Source organism: Vitis vinifera, chromosome 9 (assembly GCF_030704535.1).
Source record: "Vitis vinifera cultivar Pinot Noir 40024 chromosome 9, ASM3070453v1".
Classification (NCBI taxonomy): Eukaryota; Viridiplantae; Streptophyta; class Magnoliopsida; order Vitales; family Vitaceae; genus Vitis; species Vitis vinifera.
The window spans coordinates 18,856,133-18,864,331 of NC_081813.1; the positions used below are offsets into that span (position 1 = coordinate 18,856,133).

Genomic DNA, 8,199 nt, shown 5'->3' on the forward strand with positions numbered 1-8,199 from the left:
ACGAACATGCTTCATCTATTTAATGTCTTAAATAAATTATCAAGTAAATAAATTCTTCACCAAACTTGGAGCAGCACTTCAAATGAGAATGACCCATTATTTTTCCTACACCCAATTTACGCCAAGGCAAAAATTTCAGTTAAAACTTGTGTGCTCATACACTGCGAAATAACCACAATTTAAGTTCAATACATTGGAATTTTAATGGGCATTATATGCATAATTACATGTCCCCAAATGTATATGATACTAGCCCATGAAAAGAGCAACACTGTATAAACTAAAAAGATGCTTGGTCTGTTATTATCCAACTCTGAGCAAAGCTTGGCTTGCTAAAAAATAAACTCTCTTTATTATCTAGATTTCTCTTTATTTCTCTTTTTTTTTTCCTCTGATGTTAAGCTTCTTGTTTTGAAGTCTTTGTATTAGCATTTGGGAAGGTCACTTGGGGGTGGTAGAACTGATTCATTGGTGCCTTTGCCATTTTCATACCCCATGTTGTGTGGACTTCCAAATGGCAGTGCATGAACCAAACCCCTACAAAACACAAAGTGAATCAAGTTTAGGCATGTGAATTAAGCTATAAACTTGTATGAAAGTTCTGTGATAATTAGGCTTTTTCAAGATTTACCTGGGTTATCTGCTATGAATCTGATGGCAATCCATCCACCAGAGGGGACTACAACTGTGTTCCTCTCGATAGGGTCAACCAAGTTGAAATTTTTTAGGTCCTTCTTTGGGTTATAGTTCCCTAAACCTCTTCCAACAACGAAGAAATTGAAGCCATGGAAATGGATTGGATGTCTTTCGGGCACTATCATACCGATGTCTTATAGGACTAACTAAACGATAGAGTTGTATTCCAGTCTATAAAGCTTTGTCCCATTCATGGTCTAGAAGTTTGTAAGTTGTGTGCCTGTATGGTGGAATGCAATTTGGGGGTTTCTAGGGAAATCATTAGTGAAAACTCCCTTCATTTTGAAGTAATGGGCTTGAAGAAGAGCAGTAGTAGGCATTACAAAAGTGACATTGTTGATATTAGCCATCACTTTGCCGCCATTAACGCAAATAGCACAGGGGTTAATCCTAAGTCCAACAGTGAATAGAAGGGAGTGATCAATGGTCAATGGAACTCTGGCTTGGTATTTTTTCGGGTTTAGGCTTCTGAGGGACACTGTGAACTTTGTGGCCACTAAGGTCACGTTTTGGGCAGGTGGGTTGGTGATAGTAGTCAAAGTACTAGAAAGGGTGCCAGAGTATTGAACGGTGGCTATTACAGTCATGTTGTCAACTGCAATAGGGGAATCCATGAAAGAAGACGTTGTATCCTTAATCATCATTTATGAATACAAAGTGATGGAATTCCTTGTGGATATGAGGTGAAATAAATGCATGGACAAGGATTGATGAAGACATATGTGTGAGGAATGTATATTATCTCATGCTTGGAAAAGGGAAATGAGCAAGTCAGTTTTTCAAATGCAATTAAAATCCTTCAAGAAAGGCAACCTAGTACACACTTGTACAGTTAACACATTTGCATTGTACACTTAGTGTAAATGCCTTGTATAGTAATGAAATCCCACATAGGTACGACCAAACAAGTGCATATGGGTGGGTAAACAATGTTTCCATTCTCATGGATTGGGGAAAATGAGACAAAAGTTTACCCTCATTTCGATTCATATTCATCATTAGTAGGGGAGCTAATAGAATGAATTAATATGGTAGACATCAAATAAAATGCATGCAATGAGTGTGTTGTCAAGCAATATGTGTGAGGAATTTCCCCCACGATTGGAAAAAGTTAATGAGTAAGTTCTTCAAAATCACTTCAAATCCCTTAAGATACACACCCTTGTACACCCTTGTACATTTAGTACATTAGCCTCGTAGACTTTGTGTAAATGCCTTGTACAGTTGTAGGAATTCGACCAAGCTACAACTTAATGAGTGCATATGGGCGGGTTAACCACATTCCAATGAATGTGTATGAAGGGAAATGAGGAATGACTATGAGGAATGTCCCCCTTAGAAAAAATAAATGAGCAAGTCAGTATTTCAAAAGCAATTGAAATCCTTCAAGAAATGTAGCCTTGTACACACTTGTACAGTTAGCACATTTGCATTGTATACTTAGTGTAAATGCCTTGTATAGTAATGAAATCCCACATAGGTACGACCGAACGGGTGCATATGGGTGGGTAAACAATGTTTCCATTCTCATGGATTAAGGAAAATGAGGAAAAAGTTTACCCTCATTTCGGTTCATGTTCATCATTAGTAGAGGAGCTAATAGAATGAATTAACATGGTAGACATCAAATAAAATGCATGCAATGAGTGTGTTGTCAAGCAATAAGTGTGAGGAATGTCCCCCATGATTGGAAAAAGTCAACAAGTAAGTTCTTCAAAATCACCTCAAATCCCTAAAGACACACACCCTTGTACACTTTATGTAAATGTCTTGTACAGTTGCAGGAATTCGACCTAGCTACAACTTAATGAGTGCATATGGGTAGGTGTACAAAGGGAAATGAGGAATGTCCCCCTTAGAAAAAAGAAATGAGCAAGTCAGTTTTTCAAAAGCAGTTGAAATCCTTCAAGAAATGTAGCCTTGTACACACTTGTACAGTTAGCACATTTGCATTGTATACTTAGTATAAATGCCTTGTACAGTAACGAAATCCCACATAGGTACGACTGAGCGGGTGCATATGGGTGGGTAAACAATGTTTCCATTCTCATGGATTAGGGAAAATGAGGAAAAAGTTTACCCTCATTTCGGTTCATGTTCATCATTAGTAGAGGAGCTAATAGGATGAACTAACATGGTAGATATCAAATAAAATACATGCAATGAGTGTGCTGTCAAGCAATAAGTGTGAGGAATGTCCCCCACGATTGAAAAAAGTCAACGAGTAAGTTCTTCAAAATCACTTCAAATCCCTAAAGACACACACCCTTGTACACCCTTATACATTTAGTACATTAGCCTTGTACACTTTATGTAAATGCCTTGTACAGTTGCAGGAATTCGACCTAGCTACAACTTAACGAGTGCATATGGGCGGGTTAACCACATTCCAATGTCATAGCTGAGTAAAAAGGGGGAAAATGAAACTCAATTTAGTTTCATATTCATCATAAGTGCGCTATCTCATCCCCTAAGCTCATCATCTGGACGATACCCATTTCTTCTTTGGACTATAAACCCAACAAGCAGATTATAAAGTGAAAGACATGTGAAATGCCATTTTTGAGGAGATCTTTTCCATAAGATTCACTGTAAATTTTCAGTTTGGCGTTCAGAGTCACATTTTCATTTCGATATCAGAGCTATCACTTTTTTTGTTTGGCATTCAAAGTCGTTGTCCATTTTTCATTTGGCGTTCGAGCCACATTTTCATTTCGACATCTAGATCTTTGTTTTTGTTCGACTTTCGAGCCCACACCTTTATTTTGGCGTTCAGAGCCACACCTTTAGTTCGATGTTCGGAGCCACATTGTCATCTTGGCGTTCAAAACTGTATCCTTGCCGTTTGGTGTTTAGAGTCATTGTTTGTCTTTAGTTTGATATCTAGAGCCATTTTCCATTTGGCGTTCGGAGCCACTTTGTCATTTTGGCATTCAAAGTTGTTGACCATTTTTTCATTTGGTGTTCAGAGCCATATGTTCATTCAGACGTTCGGAGTCGTTGTTCATTTTCTGTTTGGCGTACAGAGCCATTTTTTCATCTTGGCGTTCAGAGCCGTATCTTCAGTTGGCCATTCAGAGCAGTTGTTTACCTCTAGTTTGACATCCAGATCACCATTATTTTGGTGTTCAAAGCCACCTTCACATTTTTAGTTTAGAGTTCGGAGCCACATTCTCAATTTGACACTCAGAGTCCTCATGTCTATCTTTCATTCAATCCATCACCATTTCCCTCCATTCTGGCATTTAGAGCCATTGGGCACACTCTTTCAAGCTTTTTTTGAGTCATTTCTTTTCTTTAGTTTTGGTGTGCAGAGCCATTTTTCATACCCATTCATGTGTCTTGAGTCATTTCTTTTCTTAGTTTTAGCATTCAGAGCCATTATACCGTTTGGCATACAATGCCACCATCATTTTTTTTTTTAGTTCTGGCGTTTAGAGCCGTCATTTATTTCGGTGTTCAGAGCCATCGTACATACCCATTCAGGCACCTTGAGCCACCATCTTTCCGTGTTTTGACGTTCAAAGTCGTTTCTCCTCAGCTGTATCATTCAGAGTCACAGTCCCTAACATTCATACTCATTGGCATTACACACCTTGCCCTCATGGGTTTGCATTTATCCTTATTTTCCTTACCTCGTTACCTTGCGGTTATTACTTGTTCATCATGTTCTTCTAGACTTCCCCCTCCCCTACACATGACATAGTCCATTGAGTTCATGGCACATATTTCGGTCATGTTGTTATGCACTTTTAAGAGTCTTTCTTTTTCTTCGGTAGAGTCCACTTCATTCCACTCACTATTCACACTTTCTTTTCACTCTAGTGTTCATATTCCTTACACTTGTGAGCTCTACCAAAGAGGGTATATTTGTAGACTTCCATTTGGAGTTGGTTCTCTCATATTTTTACAGGTTGTATTTCTTTACAGGTGGAGGGCTCTCAAGGAGCCACGTGGCGATTCATGGTTGAGGAAGCCAGCTGCATGGGGGGAGGGGGGGCACCTCCCATGGAGCTCCATGCATGGACGTGTATGATCTGTTAGCAGCCCGCACATGATGGTGGTTAAGGATGAAGATTGCTGGGTGCACAGGAAAGCAGGTATTGGCTTGTAAGAGGAAGATATTTTTTTTTTCGAAAGGGAGTTTTCTAGAGGGGCAGGTCATAGAGTAGGGGAAAGAGCAGATTTGATTTGTGAGGAATTGTAGAGAGACAGAGCAAGGTGGAATTTTTCCCGGGCTTTTCTTCAGAGGGAACCAAGGAAGGAGAATATCATTAAAGGGGAAGAAGCTGAACCATTCTCACTTGAGGAGCTTAGGTATGGACCTGATATTCTCTTGAGGACAATTTTTTTGACACTTAATGTTTTAGATATTTATTAGATTGTCATCCTTCCAGACAAGCATAAACAAACAATTCAAATTCATCAAAACCACAACAAAGAATCTATTATTTTAGTCGACAACGATCAGGAGAAAATGGTAAAATCAAGGAATTCAAATCAATCTAAAGTTGATCTCAACTAAATGCGCCACGAAATAGTGAAGTTGAAGATACTAGGAGAGAGAAAATGCTTAGTACGTGTCTCTAAAAAATCTGATGTCTTTTTTAACTCTTATCTATCTTCCCATTGTGTGGAGCAGAGAAGAGATTTGCAATAACTTCTTTATTTATATTAATTTTATCAACTCTTTCTCCTTTTCTTTTTCTATAAATAATTTTTTTATTTATATAAAATAAAAAGCATTCCTAAATAATTATTTTAAATTATTGTTAATGATTATAAAATTCATTTTTTTCCTCAAAATTAGAATTTTCTCATAGCACATTGGAAAAGTGAAAAATAAAGAAATTATGTAGTATAAAATAATTATACTTATTTGAACAAATTAATATATTTTTTAAAAAAAATCTCAATCACATTATATTTTTCCATTTCGATTTTTAATTAAAATAAAAAATATTCATCACAATAAATAATAATAATGATAAAATTAATATTTACTAGATTTATAATTTAATTTTTTTAATTTAAAATATGTTTATTTTTTAATTATAATATTTATAAATGTCTCCACTTTCATACTAATATCAAAGCATGAAAAAAAAAAAGACATGAAAGAAAAACATCATGGTATAATTAAATTCATCATGGGCCCTGCAATGAATCAATTCATCATCATCCTACCAGCCTTAACTGTTGCCTTCTAGGTACTATTTGAGAGCCATTTACAGGATTAGCACAGTAGAAATGGCTCAATGCAGAGATTCATCAGGCCTTACCTCCACCATCACACCCCTGTGTCCGCCATGCCCATTTCCTACTCGTGCCCACCGTCAACGCCACCCTACCTCATCACCTTTCCTCATACCATACCCATGTATATACTCATTTCTCATACCCACGTGTGCCATCAATCCTTTTTAAACCTATTAATACCCATTTTTCCATGGCTACATCTCCCTATCCATATTCATACCCATTCTTTTCATGCCCACTAAGACACTCCTCCCATCACCGAGTCAACCAAACCATTCCATAACCCTTACATAACCAATCATCATATACCCCCATGCACAGATTCACACCCAACCATTCCCTATACCCACTTCTCGCTCTAAACTCTCATCCATGCAAACCCATTCCCGTCCATGCAAGCCCATTCCCATTCCCATGCACGTACCCTTCACTTCCACTCATATCCCTCATACCCATTTCTCTCTCTAAACTCTCATCCATGCAAACCCATTCCCGTCCATGCAAGCCCATTCCCATTCCCATGCAAACCCATTCTCATTCCCATGCACGTACCCCTCACTTCACATCCCTCATACCCATTTGTCTCTCTAAACTCTCATCCATGCAAACACATTCTCATCCATGCAAGCCCATTCCCATTCCCATGCAAACCCATTCTCATTCCCATGCACGTACCCTTCACATCCACCGAACCCCTCATATCCATTTCTCTCTCTAAACTCTCATTCATGCAAACCCATTCCCGTCCATGCAAGCCCATTCTCATTCCCATGCAAGCCCATACTCTCCATGCCCGCCATACCCGCTTCCCACCCACGCCCATCGTCGAAGCCACCTCATTTCATCATCTTCCCACTCCCCATGCGTGAGTATACTCATTCCATACCCATCCTTCATGCTACGCATACCCTATTCTCACTCATGCATGCAAGAACTATGCACCCATGGCTGCCATCCACACCCACTTCTATGCCTATTTGTCAATCTTCTCCTGCCCATCTCCATGCATACCCATATCACCCATCTCGTCATCCATCTCATGGCCCTCCACATCCTCCATAATACCCATGCATATCACCACCCTTCAATACCCAACTTCCTCATTTTCTTCCCCACCACCTTTTCTCTCTCTACACCACATATTCATTTTTTTTTTAAAACACCCATGAGACCTATTTCTCTCCCATCTCCCTTCTCCATTTCATCACCACCATCATCAATGTGTAGTTTTTGCTCCTCATCGTCAACTTGCCACCCCAAGACCTTCAACTTTAAAATTTTAAAAATGGGGTAAAACCTTTCTTTGATCTTCAAGGTGGATATTTTGAGTAATGGGTTTTGTTGGTGGGCTCCCAAAGCATTGAGTTGTGGGCCTAAGTTGGGGCATGTGGGCCTTAAGCCCCATTCTTTGAGTTTAGGCCTGATTAGTTTATATTGGGCTTTGTATGATTGGGCTTCACTACAGGCTACTTGGCATGTTTTTAAATTGCTCTAAGCCTTTGTCTGTTTGTGTAAACCCCAATGGGCCTAGCATTTGGTCCTCTCAAGTCTTCATTTTTTTTTAAATGATACAAATGTAATTTTTTTTTTTTTTATGAAAATTTCATCTTCAAATAACCTTTCAAAATTCACTTTCTATTCATATATTCCAAATTTCAAATCCTTTTCCCAAATTCCAATTTTCAAAGTTTAGTTTACAAAACTTTAATTCTCGAAAATTTAATTTTCCAAAACTCCATTTTTAAATTTAATTATACAAAATACCATTTTCGAAATAATTTCCTAAAATTTGATTTTAAATTTAGTTTATAAAACTTTGATTCCCAAAAAAATTCAACTTACCTAAACTTAGTTTTTTTTTTTAATTCAATTTTCCAAGTTTCCATTTTTGAAATAATTTTCTAAGGTTCTAATTTTAGGTCTAATTCTCCAAGATTCAAATTTTTAAAATTTATTTCTCCAACAAAATTCTACAATTCCGAATTTAATCTTTTTTTTTAAATGCCACCTTCAAATAAATTTTCCCAACTCCACTTCCTTTCAAATCAAATCTTCAAAAATTTCATTCTCAAATAAATCTTCAAAATTCCCTTTTCTTAGACTTAATCCTCAAATTTCCACTTTCAAATAATTTTTCAAATTTCCGATTTCCAAATTTAATTTACAATTCCCACAATTCCAAATTTTCACACTTATTTATTTAATCATTATTATTTTCGTTATTATTATTATTATTATTCCATT

General features: G+C 37.4%; 1 pseudogene; it reads right to left on the reverse strand.

Annotated features, from left to right (window-relative positions):
* Positions 1-388: 388 nt before the first annotated feature.
* LOC100262178 (laccase-4-like) lies at positions 389-1,340 on the reverse strand (annotated as a pseudogene).
* Positions 1,341-8,199: the final 6,859 nt, after the last annotated feature.